Consider the following 21,218-nt stretch of genomic DNA (forward strand, 5'->3'; position numbering starts at 1 on the left):
CATCCCATGCTTTGAGTCTAGCTCTTCACCCTTCCCAAGGGAAGAATTGGGTCAAACCCCAGCAAAAGTTGAAAGAGATATGCAGCTTAAGACTAGTTTTCAGCTTTAAGATTCCTTGTTATCCCTCCACATTTTTTTTTCTGGGTTTGTGGTTTGGCCTTAAATATATACTCTTCAACACGTTGGTTGTAATGGATGGAAGCCTCTTGTCAAGGAAGAGAAAGATGGCAGCTTAGAACTAAAAGCATTATTTCAGTGAAGATTTATGGAACAAGCTTGATGATGAGAGTGCAAGTTGGAACCTTGAGCAGCTTTTTGGTCAGGATATTGATCCAGAGTTTAGCACACATGGAGAGAAAGCTGGTCCACCTTCCCCTACATTCACCACTGCCTTGGTGTGATCTACCATGGAGAAAAGTGAGAGAGCTCCACAATCCAAGCATCTGCAAATGAAGCAAAAGGATGGGACCAGCAACACAATCTCAGCGCCTTATGTCTTGCTAGAACTCCCAAACTAGTCTGACTCACTTGGCCTTGCCCTCCATGTTCCCATCTAGAATCTTTTGTCATTAATGTTCCTGACGACCTGGCATCCATTTCAGACACTGTTCACCCACTCATAACTGCCAGTTGGTCCTTCAATGGCACCACTCATCTTCTGGCTTGCCAGTTTTGTCTAGTTATTGTGACAATTGTACCCCCTCCCAGAGCAGGGATTTTCATGCTTCATTACTATCTCCCCACCCCCAACCCAGTGTTTCCCACATGAGTTGAAGAATGACCTATAGCCCCAGGAAGGAAACTCTGATTCCCAACTGAGTCAAGGACTGAAATCTGCTCTTTGTGGCCTATGTCCTTAGGGAACCAGGGAAGGGACGGTGCAAAAGAACATGAAGCTGAGGGTCCCCAGCACGCAGGGCATAGCACCATCTTCCTATTAAACCCCACTGGGTTGAGATGGATTTTTTCCCCTTATTTCTCTTGTACTAATTGTGACAGGCCCCAGGGGGCCACAGCTAGGCAAGGCAGGGCAATGAGGTATCAGTATGAAAGGAGGGCAGAAAAGGGAGGGAGGCAGAAGAAACCCACATTTTATTCTTAGAAGAAGCCCAGTTTTTTTGGTTAGACAGACAGTTCAGTGTCACTTCACCTTTCCCCTTCCCCAGGGGAGACAATCCTGAAGGAGTTTCCAGGTCAAAAACATCATAAGACAAGTGTAGAAAAAAATATTTCCTTGGAATGAGTTTCAATAGAATACTGGATTTTTCTTCTGAGTATTAGCCAACCTGATCTTATTCATCCTCCTATCTCCTATGATGCAGGGAGAAGACGGAGATTGTTCTCATTGTTTTAAAAAGGAGAAAAGAGAATGGAAGTCCAGAGACGTCAAATCATTTGCCTGAGGTCACACAGTGCCATCAGTCAGAAGAGAATCCAGGGATTGCTCCTAGTCCATCATATATGTACCCACCCTGTGCCTCAGTGGGGAAGGACCTGGCTCCCCAATCTCTTCTTGGTTCTGTAGTTTATGAAGAAATGATCTTCCTGATCTGGGAGAAGGGATGTCTGTCCCTAGAGGTAGCAAAAGAAAGAGCAGATAATAGGAAATGAAAACATGTGAGTTCTAGTCCGAGCTCCAGAACACCACAAGGTGTCTTTTGTAAAATGTGAGCATCAGATTCAAAGATCTCCCTTCTAATTCAAATATTCTAGGATTCTAGAAACAAGATGGAAGAAACTTCCATGACTGGCCAATGATGCTATCCCTTCCTTCTTCCATTGACCTCCATCCCAGGGGATACCCGGCTTATCTCTTTCCCCTGCCACTTTTTCCTCCCAAATGCTTACGTTGAAATTAACTCTGAGGGTTCTTGCCACAGGGGACAGACTGTCCTTTCTCCCCCTGACAAAGCTTGTTGTGGTCATGAAGACTGCCCAGCCAAAGACCGGGAAACAGCAACTACTCCAATTATGTAAAATGTGATTAAAGGAAGTGTCATGGCCCTTCACACGCTCCTTTCACTTAATTCTTCCCTTGCAACACTTGCTTGGGCTGACAAGCATAATAGATCTACTTGATACATCTTGTGCTAAAATAAAATGTCTAGTCAAAAGTGCTTAGAATCCCTCAAGTCTGGAGTTGGCTAATGATGTCATTTCTCCGCAGGGCCTGGTTATTTTTAGGATGGCTATTTCCTCCCACATTAAGGCTCATTAAGGTTTTTTCCCCCTCACTGTAGTACTCCTCCCCACCCTGAACAATGGGAGTCACACATAGAGACAGGGCCAGTCTTAGGGAGAAGATCTCCTAGCATACCTTTCAGATCAGTGGTGTTCAGGTCAAAGGCATTTGCAGATAGGCAAGTTCCCAGAAGGGCTGTTGAACGGGCTGTAGCCATTGGCTCTCTTCTGGTGGGTTTCACAGCTCCAGAACTGGTGATACTACTCTGACTCTAACCAGGCAGTGAACTGGATCTAGAGTCAAGAAGACTCATCTTCCTGAGTTCAAATCCAGCCTCAGACAAATCACTTTCAACTTGTTTGCTTTAGTTTCTTCATCTGTAAAATGAGCTGGAGAAGGAAGCAGTGAAAAATAGGACCCAACTGAACAACAACTCATCAGGTTTGCATGGGTTGCTAGTGTCCCTTCCTCAATCATCCCTGTAGTGTAGTGTAAAGAAAATTGGAAAGGCAGGAGACCTGGGACCTAGTAATAAGTACAATAATAATAGTAGTGCTTTTAAGGTTTGCAAAATGCTTTCCCTTACGTTCTCTTATTTGAGTCTCACAACAACCCTGTAAAGTAGGTACTATTATTATCCCCATTTTATAGATGAAAAAACTAAGAATGAGGAAGTTTTGGTGACTTGCCCAGGGTCACACAGCTAGTAAGTGCCTGATGTATTCTCATCTAAAATCAACACTCTGTGCACCTTGCTGAAATTTTACATAACCTTAGATAAGTCACAAAACCCTACAATCTCAGTATTACCTAGCACAGTGCTTTGTACATATGAGAATAGGAGACAGTAGCATAGGTCCCTAGACCTTGTGTCTAGTAGCCTGGAATTGTGGGACCTTTATGTTTTGCTTTCTGGAGGTTGTTTCATCCTAGAAGCCAGGTAAAACAGTATATCTTATGAACTGGTAAATTATTTGCAAGGCTATTTTTAGCCTAATGATTTAGAGAAAGGGAAGTTATTAATAATAATGATGGTGTTAGCTCCCACTTATTTCATATACAGTTACAAAAGGATTTTCACATACATTATCTAAACATAACTTAGTGAAGTAGAATATTTGTATTACTATTTTATAAATGAGGAAACAACTTATTTGCCCATTCATTCAATAAACATTTACCAACAAACATTTATCCCCTCCAGGTTTCACTGCTGACTCTGCAGCCTTTCTCTGTCATGCCACAGAAGCCTCTTCACCTTGGAAGTTCCCTTCCTTCCTAGACATCTCACCCTAGAAGTACTCACCATCCCTGAGACTTCTTCTTTTCCATGTTATCTTCTCTAATGGATTACCTCCTCTATCATCCTCACTCTCTCATTATCTTCAATCACTGCTTGTGTAACAGCTACTTTCCTATTGCCTACAAACATATCCATGTGTCCCCCATTATTTGATCCATCCATTCCTTGCAAACTCTCATCCCATATCACTCTTGCTTTTTTGTGACTTAAGTCCTTGAGAAGGTCCTCTGCAATAGATGCCTCTGCTTCCTCTCATCCCATTCTTTGAATTCTCTACAGTCTGACATCTAAACTCATTATTATTCAACTGAAACTGCTCTATCCCAAGTTACTAACAATCTCTTTAATTGCCAAATCTAATGGCTTTTTACCAGTCCTTATTTTTCTTGAAGTCTCTGAAACCTTTGGCATTAGGAATCTCCCTCTTCTTGATAATAATCTCTCTACTCTAGGTTTTTGGGGAACTCTAACTACTCTCTCCTGGTTCTCCTCCAATATTATTACCACTCCTTCTAAGTCCCCTTTGTTGGATCTTCATCTGGGTCATACAAGCTAATGGTAAATGTCCCTCAGAACTCTGCCCTGGGATCCCCTTTCTCCTCCCTCTACACTACTTCACTCAGCTCCCATGGATTCAATTTTCATCTATATGCTGATAATTTTCGAATCTACTAACCTCTCCAGTGACCTCCAGTCTCATCTCTTTAACTGCCTATTAGACATTTCAAAATGGATATCTTGTAGACATCTTAAAATCAACATATCCAAAATTGAATTCCCTGTCTTTCCCCCCAAATGCTTTCCCCTTCCAAATTTTCCTATTCCTGTAGAGGGCATCACTGTCCCTTCAGTCACCTAGGCTAATAACCTAGGTGTCATCCTTGACTTCTTACTCTCTCTCTCTCTCTCATTCACCACTATCCCATATTCAATGTGTTGCCAAGGTCTATGAATTTTACCTTTATAACCTCTCTTAAACATGGCCCCCCTGACACTGCTGCCATCCAGACACAGGTCTTTATTACCTCACCCCTAAACTATTACCATAGCCCACTGATTGGTCTAACTGCCATGAGTCTTTTCCTGCACTAGTACATCCTATCTACTGTCAAAGAGTTCTTCCTAAAGCACATATTTGACTATGTTAATCCCCTGCTCAAAAAACCCACTAGCTCCCTATGACCTCCAGGATTAAATGTAAAATCTGTTGTTTGGCATTCAAAGCCCCTCATAACCCACCTCAAACCTTTCCAGTCTTACACACATGCACACACACACACACACACACACACACACACACACATTATACTCTGCTCCTTATACAAAATATTTCCATCCCAACTCCCAGCATTTTCACTGACTGTCCCCATGCTTGGAATGCTTTCCATCTCTACCTCCTGTCTTCCTGGGCTTCCTTCAAGTTCCAGCTAAAATCTCACCTTCTTCCCCATCTTTCCCAATACCTATTGATCCCAGTGTCTTCTCTCTGAGAGTACCTTCGATTTATCTTGGATTTATTTTGTCTGCCTATAATTATTTATTATATTTGCATATAGTCATTAGATTACAAGCTCTTCTAGTACAAGGACTGTATTTTGCCTTTCTTTTCATCATTAGTGCTTAGCACAATGCTTGGCACATCGTAGGTGCTTAATAAATGTATATTGACTAACTGGGAATTCCTCCCAGAACTTCTAACATGCCAAGTCTGCCCTGGATCACCACCACCATCTGCTGCCTTCACTCCTACACATGTACCCCTGAATGAAGGAAAAGAAAATCATGCAACTGTTCTAACTGGGCCCACTACAAATTTATATTACACAACTTCAACTGGGCCATCACAGCTGTTAAGCAATCCTTCTACATCTGCTTTATCAACTCACTATCCTACTCTTCCCTGTGAGTCTTCCAAACCTTTCCATCCCTTGTTTCTCAAACCTGCCATGGTTCCTCTTCCCCCCTGTCCCACTCTCTCAGCTAAGAATCTTGCCTCATATTTTACATAAAATATCGAGGCCATTTGCCATGAGCTTCCTCTTCTCCCCTCTTCCTCATCTCTTATCACTCAGATGACTTTTGTCACTATTTCTCCCTCACCCCTATCTCACATGATGAGGTGTCCTTAACCCTTACCAAGGCTAACCCCTCTTACCCGCTCAAGTGATCCCATTTCATCCTCTCTCCTCAAGGAAACTGTTCCCTCTGTCATCCTCACTCTGACACTTCTTTTCTTTTTTTTTCCTTAATAGTATTTTTTCCAATTACATGTAAAGATAGTTTTCATCAGTTTTATAAAATTTTGAGTTCCAAATTTTTCTCCCTCCCTTCCTTCCCTCCCCTCTTCCCCCGGACAGCAAGCAATCTGATATAGATTATACATGTACAATCATGTTAAACATATTTCCACATTAGTCATGTTGTGAAAGAAGAATCAGAACAAAAGGGAAAAACCACCAGAAAGAAAAAACAATGTGAAAATAGTCTGCTTCAATCTGCTTTCAGACTCCATAGTTCTTTCTGTGGATGGGGAGAGCATTTGTCTCGGATCATTGTATTGCTGAGAAGAGCTGTCTATCATAGTTAATCATTGCACAATGTTGCTGTTGCTGTGTCACTTGTGTTCAAACTCTCCCTCTCTACTGGCTTATTTCCTACTGCCTATAAACATGCCCATGTCTCCCCCTAACTTAAAAAAACTCTCACTTGATCCTTCCATCCTTGCTATTGTCCTATATCTCTTCTGCTCTTTGTAGATAAACTCCTTGAAAAGACTGTCTACAATAGGTAACTCTACTTTTTCTCCTCTCACTCTCTTCTTAACTCTTACAATCTTTTTCAGCCTTATCATTCTACTGAAACTGCCCTCTCCAAAGTTACCAAGGATCTCTCAGTTGCCAAATCCAATGGCCTTTTCTCCATCCTCATTCTCCTTGACCTCTCTGCAGCCTTTGACACTGGTGATCACTTTCTCTTCCTACCAATCTGACTGCTCCTTCTCAATCTTCTCTGATGGATCCTCATCCAGATTATGTCCTCTAACCATATGTAACCCCTAGAGTTCTGTCCTGGGCGCCCTTCTCTTTTCCCTTTATATTACTTTACTTGGTACTCTCATCACCTCCCATGGATTTAATTACCCTCTCTATGCTGGTGACTCTCAAATCTACTTTTCCTGCCCCACCCACTTTGCTGACCTCTAATCTCCCATCTCTAACTGCTTTTCAAACATCTCTAAACAGATATTTAGTAGACATCTTAAACTAAACGTTTCCAAAACTGGACTCATTATCTTTCTTCTAAACACCCTCCCCCTTCCTTGTTCCCTCAACTTTCCTTATTACTGTAGAGGACAACACCATCCTCTCCAGCCCCCAGGCTCACAACCTGAGAGTCATCCTAGATTCCTCACTCTCTCTCATCACACCAACCCACCCCCCCCCCCCATATCCAAGCTGTTACCAAAGCCTATCAATTTTATTCTTTGCAACATCACTCTAATACTCCTCCTTCTTTTTCTTACACTGCCACTACTTGGATACAGGTCCTGGATCACCTCACACCTGGGCTATTACAATAGTCTGCTGGTGGGTCAGCCTGCCTCAGGTCTCTTTCCACTCCAATCCATTCTCTATTCAGCCACCAAAGTAACTTTCCTAAAGCTGAGGTCTGATCTTATCACTCATCTACTCAATAAATTCCAGTGTCTTCCAGGAGTGAAAACAAAATCTACTGTTTGTCACACAAAATTCTTCATAACCTAGTTCCCTCCTACCTTTCCAGTCTTTTTTACTTTATTTTACTTAACTCCCCACCATATGCTCTTCAATCCAGTGACCCTGGTCTCCTGACTATCCCATAAATAATACACTCCACCTCTGGTCTCTGGGCATTTTCTCTGACTGGCCCCCATTCCTGGACTGTTCTCCCTATCCAACTCCAATTACTAGGTTCCCTGGTTTCCTTTAAGACCTAACTAAACTTCTCTCTTTTACAGGATCCCTTTCTCAAAAAATCCCCTTAATTCTGGTGCTTTTTTTCTGTTAATTATTTTCTACTTATCCTGTATATACCTTGTTTGTATATATTTGTTTCTTTGTTGTCTTCCCCTTTGGATTTTTAGTTTTTTGAGGGCAGGGACTATCTTTTGCATCTTTTTGTATCCCCAAGGGTTAACACAGTGCCTAACACATAGGAGGCACTTAATAAATGTTTACTGACTTATTATTATTTTTAAGAAAAACATCCAGAGGGGGCGGAGCCAAGATGGCGGAGTAGAAAGATGCACATACACATAGCTCCGAACCCACAACCCATAGAACGGCTACAGGGGAGTAACTCATGGCGAATTCTGCACCCAGAGTATTGGAGCGAGGGAGATTTCTGTTCCAGAGAGACCTGCAAACCTCTCGTGGGGGGTCCTTCACGCTGTGGACTGGGCGCCAGGACTGGGAGCTGAGTGCAGCCCTGCCACGGCCACGGCACTGAGAGGAAAAGATCCTAGCAGGCTTCAGGGACGGGATCTCCAGCGGCCACGCGGGTCCCTCCACCCACAGAGGGACCTGCAAACCTCTCGCAAAAGGTCCTTCGCGCTGCAGACGCGGAGCCCAGCCCAGACCTGCCACGGCCGTGGCACCAAGAGGAAAAGATCCGAGCAGGCTTCAGGGACAGGATCTACAGCGGCCGCACAAGTCCCTCCACCCACAGGTGACGAGGGTCGGTGAGAGAGTCTCTTTGGTGGGTCGAGGGGGGAGTGGGGTGCCCCCATAATTCAGGCCCCCCCCGGGAGGTAGAAGCTGAGAGGCGGCGGCAGACTAGGGCTCCCCAAGCAGGCGGGAGCCTGGATCCATTGTGGAAGGTCTGTGCATAAACCCCCTGAGGGAACTGAGCATGAGAGGTGGTCCTGCCCCGACCTGACCACCTGAACATAATCTCATACTGAATAGCAGCCCTACCCCCGCCAAAAGCCCTAAGGCTGGAAGCAGCATTTGAATCTCAGACCCCAAACTTTGGGTGGGAGGATCAGGAGGCGAGGTGGGTATGAGGAGAATATTCAGAGGTCAAGTCACTGGCTGGGAAAATGCCCAGAAAAGGGAAAAGAAATAAGACTATAGAAGGCTACTTTCTTGGAGAACAGGTATTTCCTCCCTTCCTTTCTGATGAGGAAGAACAATGCTTACCATCAGGCAAAGACACAGAAATCAAGGCTTCTGTGTCCCAGCCCACCCAATGGGCTCAGGCCATGGAAGAGCTCAAAAAGAATTTTGAAAATCAAGTTAGAGAGGTAGAGGAAAAGCTGGGAAGAGAAATGAGAGAGATGAAGTCAAAGCATGAACAGCAGATCAGCTCCCTGCTAAAGGAGACCCAAAAAAAATGTTGAAGAAATTAACACCTTGAAAACTAGCCTAACTCAATTGGCAAAAGAGGTTCAAGAAGCCAATGAGGAGAAGAATGCTTTCAAAAGCAGAATTAGCCAAATGGAAAAGGAGATTCAAAAGCTCACTGAAGAAAATAGTTCTTTCAAAATTGGAATGGCATGGATGGAGGCTAATGACTTTTTTCAAAACCAAGAAATCACAGAACAAAGACGAAAGAATGGAAAAATGGAAGATAATGTGAAATATCTCATTGGAAAAACAACAGACCTGGAAAATAGATCCAGGAGAGACAGTTTAAAAATTATGGGACTACCTGAAAGCCATGATCAAAAGAAGAGCCTAGACATCATCTTTCATGAAATTATCAAGGAAAACTGCCCTGAGATTCGAGAACCAGAGGGCAAAATAAATATTCAGGGAATCCACAGAACACCACCTGAAAGAGATCCAAAAAGAGAAACTCCTAGGAACATTGTGGCCAAATTCCAGAGTTCCCAGGTCAAGGAGAAAATATTGCAAGCAGCTAGAAAGAAACAATTCAAGTATTGTGGAAATACAATCAGGATAACACAAGATCTAGCAGCCTCTACATTAAGGGATCGAAGGGAATGGAATAGGATATTCCAGAAGTCAAAGGAACTAGGACTAAAACCAAGAATCACTTACCCAGCAAAACTGAGTATAATACTTCAGGGGAAAAATTGGTCTTTCAATGAAATAGAGGATTTTCAAGCATTCTTGATGAAAAGACCAGAGCTGAAAAGAAAATTTGACTTTCAAACACAAGAATGAAGAGAACCATGAAAAGGTGAACAGCAAAGAGAAGTCATAAGGGACTTACTAAAGTTGAACTGTTTACATTCCTACATGGAAAGACAATATTTGTAACTCTTGAAACATTTCAGTATCTGGGTACTGGGTGGGATTACACACACACACATGCACACACACACACACACATAGAGACAGAGTGCACAGAGTGAATTGAAGAGGATGGGATCATATCTTAAAAAAAATGAAATCAAGCAGTGAGAGAGAAATATATTGGGAGGAGAAAGGGAGAAATGGAATGGGGCAAATTATCTCTCATAAAAGAGGCAAGCAAAAGACTCATTAGTGGAGGGATAAAGAGAGGAGGTGAGAGAAAAACATGAAGTCTACTCTCATCACATTCCACTAAAGGAAAGAATAAAATGCACACTCATTTTGGTAGGAAAACCTATCTTACAATACAGGAAAGTGGGGGACTAGGGGATGAGCAGGGTGAGGGGGATGATGGAAGGGAGGGCATGGGGAGGAGGGTGCAATTTGAGGTCGACACTCATGGGGAGGGATAGGATCAAAAGAGAATAGAAGTAATGGGGGACAGGGTAGGATGGAGGGAAATATAGTTAGTCTTATACAACACAACTATTATGGAAGTCATTTGCAAAACTACACAGATTTGGCCTATATTGAATTGCTTGCCTTCCAAAGGGAAGGGGTGGAGAGGGAGGGAGGTAAAGAAGTTGGAACTCAAAGTGTTAGGATCAACTGTGGAGTAATGTTCTTGCCACTAGGAAATAAGAAATACAGGTAAAGGGGTATAGAAAGCTATCTGGCCCTACAGGACAAAAGAGAAGACAGAGACAAGGGCAGAGAGGAATGATAGAAGAGAGACCAGATTGGTCACAGGGGCAATTAGAATGCTTGGTGTTTGTGGGGGGAGGGGATAAAAGGGGAGAAAATTTGTAACCCAAAATTTTGTGAAAATGAATGTTAAAAGTTAAATAAATAAATTTAATTTAAAAAATAAATAAATAAACAAACAAACAAACAAAGAAAGAAAAAGAAAAACATCCAGGCAAGCCATGTCTTCCTCTTCTACAGGCTCCACTCCTGATGCTCCATACTTTCTCTAACATGCCCTGTAGTATCAATGTGATATTCACAGCATCCATGAATATCCCAGCACAATTCTGAATCACAAAAATACAACAGATTCTCCACATGGAAGACAGAACCAAACATTTATTCAGACACCAGAAAGCCAAATCCATCATAGTAACAAAAATCTATACACAAAAACAATTCAGAGAACAACACCAGTTCCAAGCCTTCCCCTGCCAGGCTTCCCACAAACCAGCTCCTTTAAACAAATCACAAACAAGCTCTCTCACACTCACAGCCAGCTACCTGCTTGCCTGAATTCTTCTTAGATCTGACTGCTCTCTGACTCACTTCCTCTCAGCTCTGCTCTAGCTCTGCCTCTTCCTGTTCCACCCCTTCATCAAGCTTGTCCCACCATAGGCTCCATGTGACTCAGGCTTCCATGTGACCTAAGCAGGTTGTATGGATTAATGGATAGGAAAGATCTTCCCATTTAAATTACCATTACATGCCCCTCCCCAGGGAAACTTCACCCTCCAACTTTTTTTTTACTCCTTTTTATGTTTTGTCTTCTTTCCTCCATTAGAATATAAGTTCCTTGAGGGCAACAACTGTATTTTTCTGGCTTTATTTGCATTTTTGGTGTTTAATAAAGCAAGGAAGGGAAGAAGGAAAGGGAAAGAAGTGAAGGGGAAGGAGATATACAATTATATAGCTCTTACTAAACTTCCAGAACTGTGCTATTTTGTACAAATATTATCTCATTTGACCCTCACAATGCCACAAGTGAGGCACCCTCACCTCATTTTACAGTTGAGGAAACTGAGACAAATAGAGGTTAAATAATTATGCAGGGTCACATACCTAGTAAGTGTCTGAGACTGGATTTGAACTCAGGTCTTCCTGACTCCAGGCCGGGTGCTTTATCTACTGTGCCATCTAGCTGCTTGGCAAGTGCTTAATAAATATTTTTTTCCTTCTTTAATATAAAGGTGAGCGTCATAGAATCATAGTGTGTTAGAGAGATAAGTGACCTTGGAGATCATCTAGTTCTTCCCTATAAATTATTTCCTATTTAGCCTGTATATCCTTTGCTTTGTCAAGCTTTTGTCTCCATTAGATTGCAAGTTGCTTAAGGCAGGGACTATCTTTTGCCTTTTTTGTGTCCCAAGGTTTAACCCAGTGCCTGGCACCTGTGTTAGTCTCTTGAGAAAAAGTTGATTGATTGATTGATAGCCCAACCCCTTCATTTCACAAAAGAGGAAAGTAACATGCACCAAGTCACACAGTTTGCTTATTCCTTCTCTTTTAGACTCACCCCTTGCTTTCTAGGGTACTGAACAGGGACCAATTTGCATGTCTTAAGGAGTAGTAGTTTGCTATGACTCATCGGATTATAGGATCAGAGGATTTAGCACTGAAAGGCACCTTAAAGATTTTCTTATCCTACCCCCTCATTTTACAGATGAGAAAATGAGGCCCAGAAAGAAGTGACTTGCCCAAGGTTAAACAGGTAGTAAATAGCAGAGTTGGACATTCAAACCCAGGTCCTCTCAGTCCAGACCCACCGTGCTTTCCACCATACCACCCTTTCTTTTCTCCTCCACCTTCTAATTCCACAACACAGGCTGCCCCAGATCCAGGAACCCCAGTTGGAATATCAGTCAGACCACTCTGCTTCTCCCATTCCTTCCCTTCTGGGCTATAGGCTAATTTGGGGTGGGTTTTGTTGTTTGTGGTTGTTATTGTTTCCCAGATCTGATGATTTGAATGTGAAAGATAAGAAAGGGAATCAGGCCCTGCCCTGCCCAAATCCCAGGAGATGCAGGTTGAAAATTCTGTTCCTTCAGCCGGCTACACACTGAGCTGGTCACCACACTCTGCCCACAGCAGCATCACCTGCCCTGGAGTCAAAAGTAAAAATCAAACATGGCAGGATAAAGAAGATGAAAAAGCCAATGCTGAAACCAGAGAGAGAAAGCTGTCCTCTCACGAGGCGTCTGATGTGAAAAAGACGACAGACGAAAGGCGCCCTGCCAACAGCAGATTAATCTACAGGACACAGAGGTGGTCAGAATCCTCCTGTCTCCCAGAATAGGGTGCCCAGGAAGCCACACAATGAATGCTTCAGTCAACAAGATAGCAAGAACTCAGGCTGGCTTGGGGTCTATTGTTTATGGGCTACCTAGGGTTTTAGAATATGAAAAGATTCCTGAAAGAGACTTTGTTATCTCATTGTACTTCAAGTCACCACTCAGTTCCGCAAGCTGCTGTGTTACTCTTAGAATTCTCTGACTTTTGATTTGCAGACATGATTGTTCCTTCTGCTGACAATGGCAGGCCTGAAACCCAGGGGTCACCGGCCACAGCCACAGAGAGCCACTGGGTAACCAGGCCTTATGAGGAGCCCTCAAAATGGAGGTGCATCTGGGACTGCTGATAGGCCCCAGTGGATTCCAGGCAGCTGGCCAGGGTGCCATGACTGTCTATGATCCATGAGGTCACAAAGACATGAATCAACCGTGTGGGCACGGGTCTTTGCTGTCATAATATAGACGGTTCATGTAGCATGTCACAGTCCAATGAGAAAGTGACTTGCCTTCTTTTTTATCCTGAGAGCTGAAGAAGCAATCAGCCACAAAATGGAGACTAGATCTGAGAGCCCTTTCTATCCAGGTGGGATGCTCCCAGGCTCCAACACTACAGGAGTAGGAGTTCCGGTCCCTGTCCTCCTAGAAACAAGAAAGAACAGTCTGACTTAGTTCCCCAGGGAGACCCTCCATTTTCAAACAACCCAGAAGCATATGTGGGTTGGAGACCTTATAACCTCAGATGAGAATGTCCTCAAGGACACTGCCAAGTGGAAATTGGATGTTGCCTTGGACTCTACAGATATCACAAACCTAACAAAATCAAACACTGCAAAGTGAGTAAGTGTGATGTTAACAGACAATCCTCCATAATATATTTTTCATGAGCAAATGAGAGCTTATGAAATATATATTATGGAAGATGGTGTTAACATCACATTTATTTACTCTGCAGCATTTGATTTTCTTTGCATTATATTGTCTCCATGACTTAGGTTGTTATAGCTCTTGGTGCCTGCGATTTGGCTGCAATCTTTTCACTAATGCAATTGTGGCTCTGTTTTTTCCTCTGTGTTTGAGGGATGATTCTGAAAGAAAGCTTGATATTTATAGCAGAGTGAGAGAGGGATTGGGCACACACTCCACTTCATGACCTCTACACTATACACTTGTCTAAATCTCTACATTTCTTGCCATACTGCATTGAAATATTTCCTCTAGGACCTTCAATCCACCAATCAATCAACAAGCATTTATCAAGTGCCTACTATGTGCCAGGCATTATGTGCTAGAAGCTGAAGATAAAAATATAATAGGGATTTGAGAATTTACTGGCATCTGGCATTTGTAGTTCAGAAGAGCAAGTATTCACAAAAGTAAGAAAGTCCCTGACTTCAATGAATTTCTTAAATATGTGCCCTTCCTCCTTCCTTCTTTGTTTCTCATATTTGTCACCCTAGCTCTATGGCTTTTAATGACCTAAATCTAAATACTCTCTAATACTGAGTTTTCTTCAGATTAGACCTTCCCAAACATCCTAAAGCCATCATATCCACCGCCCTCCCCCGCAAAAAAATACCTTTATTCCAGGCAGTAAATAGCAATACACACCTGCCTCACTTCTACAACAGATTGGAAATAGATAATGCTCCACATCATTCCAACCTAGTAGAAAAATGAAAGTCAGTATGATGCAGTAGATAGAAAGCTGACCTGAACATCAGAAGGAGCTTGATTTAAGCCCTGCTTCTGACACATATTGGTTATGTGACTCTGGGCAAGTCATTTAACCTCTCAATATCCCCTGCAACTCTCTAAGACAGTAAATTTCAAAATAGTTGCCAATATAGATTGGTAGGAGTTCCTTCACTGGGAGATTTTCATGCCACTGAAATCACCCCTTGCCACCCCTACCCCAAATGTAGAAAATATATCTGAGTTGTAGAATAAAGGATATAGAGCCAAAAGAATGACTTAAACAATGATTAAATCAATGCCAAAAAAGTCAGCATGTAGAGTCATCTAAATTCTGGTCAAACACAACAATTTATGTTAGTAACTTGTTAGATGAGGTAAAGGATACATCTTCATCTGTTTTTCAGGAAGTACGTTTCATTAGTGGCTTTATTTGGATATCTATTCAAAAGCGTCTGTTGGGTCAAAATGAAATATTTCAATAATTAAAAAAAAAGATACCAGGATTCATTCATTTTACTAACCAGTCATGATACAGAGGGAAAAGGCAGGCTGGTAATTATATTAGGCTTATTTGCAATACTGTTTGAAAGACAAATATCATTCTCCCACCTTCTGGAGCTTCCCTACCCATATAGTGGACATCACCTTGTGCTGGTGTGTGATTTTTTAATACTTATGTTCCCTTATGATTGAAAGCCTGACAGCTAGCTATCTTGAAGATATAATGGAGTAGAGATTCTTGGGCAAGGAGATGGCAAAGAGGCCATCATCGACCTGGTAATATGGTGGGATAGCAACAATAGGCCGCAGGTATTTCAGAATCATGCTAATTTCTCTTAGTTGTCCATATGCGCACTGGATGAATTCCTGTTATAATGTCACATGAAAAGAGAGAGAGGGAGATACTAGGTTTCTCTCAGCTCCAAATCAGACGTATTCCTGTACTATTCCTTCATTTAGTTTAACTAATAATCAGTAACCTTGGCAATAGGTGGTAAGCTCCTTGAGGGCAGGACTCTTAATGTTATATCCCTCATAGTACATTACACATAGACAGCATCATAGATTTAGAGCCAGAAGGAAGTTTAGAGGTCATCTAATTCAACTATTTCATTTCATTGCTAAGGAAATCGTGACCCAACTTACTCAAGGTGAAACAAGTGATTAAATAACAGGTCAAACACAGGACCTTTAACGCTAAAGCCAATGTTATTTCCGTTGTACTCAATGAATACATTTATATTTGTGGTTGCTGGGCGCCAGATCTCATCTTCTATAGGCTGAATGCTGAGCAAATTGATCCATTATTACCTTCTACCATGTTGGCCTCTGCTCACAAGCAACAGCCACTGCCTACCCTGGAGATGAACAGTGTTTGGTGCGGAGGATGGTGAAGTTGGAGTGACAACAGGACTAACAAAGATTAATTCATGTGTCTGATTAGACTTAATTTCTTTGATTAAAGAACTCTCAGAGATGTGCAGCACCAAATCCTGCTTGGAAATCTTTAAATGGCAGAATGGCAACGAGAGAAGCCCCAGCCAGTCACACACCAGTAGCTCAGGAGCCCTTTGGGGAACCAGGCAAAATATGAATCAAATAAATACCCAGAGCAAACACAAGGGCAAACAGCTCCGATAAATTTGTGCTCATTTATTTATCTCCTTAGCAGAACTTCCTAGAAGCCCCTTGTCTGAAACCATCCACTCCCCCACGTTAGGGAAGTTGGTAAGTGAGGGCTCCGCTTGGGGGGGCAGAGAATGTCTGACTGGACAGCCTTATCTGAAGAGAATCAGTGGCTAACACAGCATTATCACTGCCCATACCAGTCAATAGAGCACTCCATCCAGGGATTAAATTCAGATCATCTCTGAGGAGACAGTGGCTGAACACTGGGAGGCCTGGACTCCAGGTCGCTGCAAGAGGGTGTGTTCCTGTCAGTAAGACAAATGGAGGAGAGAATTATCTGGCTAGAAAAAATTCACATTAAGAATGATGGCCCAGCTGGAAAGCAATTTGGAATTATGCTAAGAAAGTAACTAAAATGTCCATAGCCTTTGATCCAGAAATCCCACTCCTAGGCTTCCCAAGGAAGTCAAAGACAGAAAAGACTCCTATATTCCAAAATATACATTGCAGCATTTTTTATAAGAGCAAAACACTGGAAACAAATGAGATGCCCATCATTTGGGGGAAGGCTAAGCAAACTGAGGGACAAATAATAGAATATGACTGCTGTACAAGAAATGCTGAATATGAAGAATGTAGGAGTAGAAAAGGAGAAGACATGAACAATGCAAAGGGAAATAAGCAAAATCAGGAAAACAGCATGCTCAATCACACTGCTGCAAGAAGAAAGAAGAAAAAGAAAGATGAAAGTGACCATTGTATCATTTAAGGGGCCAAACCTACCGTGGAATAAAAGATAAGAATACGGACCTCCCTCACTTCTTTGCAAAAGTGTGGAACTTTGGGTGGGCAACATTTCGTGTCATGAATGATTCAGTTTTGCCTAACTGGTGGTTAATCTTGCTGAATTGATATTTTTTCTCTGTCTGTTTTCAATTCTTTGGTACAAGGAATGGCTCTCTGGGTAGGAGAGGAAAGAGAGATATATTTGGAAATGAAGATGATGCAAAAATAAAAGATATCAATATTTTTTGAGTACGATGTCCCAACTTGGGCTTTGTGGTCAAAGAGAAAGCAAAGGATGCTTAATGCAACCTCGCTTCCTGGATCCAGCGGTTTCTACTGACCCTATCCTGAGCTTACCGGTCTTTGGCTTTGCTTCTGAGGGAGCCTGTGAAGCTTCCTTCTCTGGCACAAACATCTCTTCACCTCAGACAACAAGAGGCTGGGGGAAGGAGAGGTGAGGAGTGGCAAGGCCAGAAGGGATGAGAGGAGAGTGGAGGAGGAACAGGATTCAGTAGGGAGATCACCTGAAAGGGCATCGATAGTCATCCAGGCATTGTTTAACTTTGTTCAGAGGAAAAGGAGACTAGAGGCCCTCTAGCTTCCACCTCTCCCTCCCTAGGTGGCTCCCTCACCTTCTCTCTTTGAGCACCAAATGGCAGTGCCCAGAGCCCCTCCCCTGCCAGGGTAGTGCAGATCATAAAGCTGGAGTCAGCACACTGCTAATGGGGCTTTGAAAGTCTCTGCTTTATTAGAGCATCTCCGAAAGCAGATTTCAGCTGCAAATGCCTTCATTGCCTCCCTAGCAGAAATGGATAATGCGGGCTTTCTGTGATTCGCTCATCAAAAGGAGACTCTCAAAGCCCCATTAGCACCGTGCTGACTCGAACTTTACATTCTGAAAAGGCAAAGTCCAGCCGAGTTTAAAGGCATCAAGCCTATTTGTCAACATGGGCACAAGCAGCAGGCCCTATCCTCTCCCACATCTGGCTCTCCAGAGGTCTGTGTGGGTGTGCTCCGTCTCCCCATAGGGGCTCTACTGAGGTCCTAAGCTTCCACCACACCCCACTCCTCTCATCTCCTATCTCTCCTCCCATGCCCTGATAGACTAATCCTGCCAAAGTACATGCCACCCTAAAGTCCCATATCCTCTAGTAAACAGAAGAAGGGGCAATGCCAAGTTTCTGTTGTTAATCTCTCCAGATTCTCTCTGTAGAAAGCCTGTGTTTCCAATGCTCACAAAGCATGACCTAGGTCAGGGTGTAGCCCTGCAACCTCGAGGCTACATATGGCCCTCTAGGTCCTCAACTGCAGCCCTTTGACTAAATCCAAACTTCACAGAACAAATCCCCTTAATAAAAAGATTTGTTTTGTAAAACTTGGACTCGGTCAAAAGGTCACACCCAAGGGCCTAGAAGGCCATACATGACCTCAAATTTGCAGGTTCCCCATCCCTGGCCTAGATCTTGCTCTCCCTGTGACCTGAGAGGAATTAGCTGTTGTTGTTGAGTCATTTTTCAGTCTTGATCAACTCTCTATGATTCCATTTGGGGTTTTCTTGCTAAAGATACTGTAGTGGTTTGCCATTTCCTTCTGCAGCTCATTTAACCAATGAGAAAATTGAGGCAAACAGGGTTAAGTGACTTGTCTAGAGTCACACAGCTAGTGTATGAGGCTGGATTCGAACTTCCTGACTCCAGGTCTGGCATTCTATCCAATGCTCCACCAATCAAGTTAAAGTTGGAAAAGACCCCTGATACAGCAATCCCATCTGTAACAACCCTGCCTGGGTAAAACTAGACAGGAAGTCATCTATCATGTCTCTTCCTTATTCTTCTCTTCCCAAAACTGTAAACATCCCTAGTTCCTTCTACCATTTCTTAATTTGTCAACATCTCTCCTAAAATGTGTTGCCCAGATTAAGCACCCAACAGAATGCTAGAGATACAAAAGCAAAAATGAAACAATTCCTGCTCAAAAGAGCTATTGTAGACATGGTTAGTCCAATGCAGAGTCAAAGGATCAAGTACATTAGGACTGAAAAGAGCTTTCGAAGTCATCTGGTCTATCCTCTTAATTTTACAAATATAGGTCCTGGGACTCAAGAGAGAAAGGTCCTACAACAAGTTCATGACAGAGATGAGACTAGAACCTAGGCCCCCAGAAAACCAGTCCACTGTCTATTCGACTACACCATTACCATTTGATAAGGAGATGACTTCCTAAGAATTGCAAGTCATACTCCTCTTAACACAGGCCAGTACCGAGACTGGTCATTTGTCTCTGCTTATGTGTCTTGTGGGTGAGAAACAGCAAAGCAAGAGAGATAAAACATCTCAATAAGTCAGCCAAAAGCCATCATGAAAGATGCTGAATTTTGCTGCTACTAGGTACCTCTCCTAACACTTTCATCTATTTCTCAAGCACTTTGCCCCTGCTACATCTACCCTCATTTGCCAAATAATCATGGAAGTTATTTTGTATTTGACTAAAGGAAGCACTTCTATCATTTTAGTTCATTGATGAACTAAATAAGTAAATACATGTATGTATTATATGATGCCACAGCTCCCCCTCTCTCCCTCTCCCTCTCTCTCTCTCTTTCTCTCTATCCTCTCCTTCCCTCCTTTCCCTCTCCTCTCTCCCTCTCCCTCCCTCCTTCTGATCCCTCTCTTTTCTGTCTCTCTCCCTCCCTACACACACACATACACACACACACACGCACACACATGCACACACATACACACACACTCTCACATATATACACACTATCATTTTCTCTGGGATACAGGTAAAAATCAGAAATTTAGAGCTAGAAGGGACCTTAGATGCCATCTGGTTGAACTCAACAATTTTACTGAGTTCTTAAGATGTTTAGGGGATTTGCCCAAGGTAACACAGGTACGGGGCAGAGGCTGGATTCAAACTCCAAAACTATCATATCACACTTTCCACTAAATCAGACAGTCTACTCATATTATAATTGCCTCAGTCTCAAGGTTACGAGAGCACCTATCCTAGCCCTTGACCTCTGCCACTCACTTGGTTATTGTTGTTCAGTCCTTTCTGATTCCATGATCCCATTTGGGGATTCTCTTGGCTAAAATACTGGACAAGTTTGACATTTCCTTCTCCAGCTCATTTTACAAATGACGGAACTGAGGTAAGTGACTTGCCCAGGGTCACACAGCTAGCAAGTCTCTGAGGCTGGATTTGAACTCAGTTCTTCACAACTCCAGGCTCTATCCATTGAGCCACTTAGACCCCTCCCTCAATCACTATTACAATGTAGTATAATGGATAAAGTGCTGAAATTGGAGTTGGGAAAGCCTGAATTCAAATCCTACCCCAGGTACCAGCTCTGTGCAATTCACTTAATCTCTCTGAGGCACAGTTTCCTCCTCTATAACAGGTGCCTTATCAAAGGATGTATCTCAGAGAGTTGCTGCAAGGATCACATGAGACAAGTACTCAGCAAACCTTAAAGGGCTGGATAAATGTGAACCATCAATGTTAAATCACTGTATCCCATGAACACAATATACAGCATTCAAAGAGGTATTCAAATTTCCCCTCTCTGTCCTGGACTCCTCAACCAGACAGTACAGCCTGGAGAATATAGAAACTCTCATTTTTGTTTGTCTGTTTGTTTTTTGCATTTCCCAATTGTCAGGCAGACAAACAGGGTAGAATAGGACACTAGAGGACTGTCAGTAGATAAAAAGAACTCTGTGCCAAGATGCCTTGTGGTCTTCCCCAAAGCTTTCAGCTGTGGTCTTTGAATAAGGTCAAGGGTTGGCCCCAACAGCAGTGGGCTTTTAAGGAACTGAAACTGCTTCTATGTGTATTAAGTCAATCAATCAATCAATAAGCATTTATTGTGAATCAGATCATTTGTCAAAAGTCCATAGAAGCTGTTTTCTAAAGGTGTCTCTCAGCTGACCACCTTGCTTTCAATGTTTCCAGCACACCAAACCCATTAATATCCACAAATATTAGTATATGCATATTCTCATTGTAAGGGAAAGAACATAACCTCAGCAATGCATACCAAGGGAAACAGATTCAGAATATGGAAACCAAGGGTTTGATCTAGAACTAGGTAGAAAGAAGATGGTAAAAATGGAATTAAGCAGACTCAGACCATCTTTAGTTAACGAGGATTTAGGACTTCTCATATGATGAAGCAGCAAGGCACACTTAGGGAGAGCCAAAAAGCGTGTGCCAGGCAAACCAATACACCACTACCACTTTGACTACCCCCTTTTCTATCCTGATGGAGACCA

At 42.7% G+C, this 21,218-nt stretch overlaps 1 long non-coding RNA gene across 1 annotated transcript; it reads right to left on the minus strand.

Annotated features, from left to right (window-relative positions):
* Positions 1-1,091: 1,091 nt before the first annotated feature.
* Positions 1,092-4,413, minus strand: LOC140508903 (uncharacterized). Its single transcript, XR_011968522.1, has 3 exons — positions 3,489-4,413; positions 2,318-2,571; positions 1,092-1,572 (listed from the first exon to the last, which is right to left on the minus strand). It is a non-coding gene; the product is annotated as an uncharacterized lncRNA (long non-coding RNA).
* Between the last annotated feature and the right edge of the window lie 16,805 nt (positions 4,414-21,218).

The sequence above is a fragment of the Notamacropus eugenii genome, chromosome 5 (genome assembly GCF_028372415.1).
Source record: "Notamacropus eugenii isolate mMacEug1 chromosome 5, mMacEug1.pri_v2, whole genome shotgun sequence".
NCBI lineage: Eukaryota > Metazoa > Chordata > Mammalia > Diprotodontia > Macropodidae > Notamacropus > Notamacropus eugenii.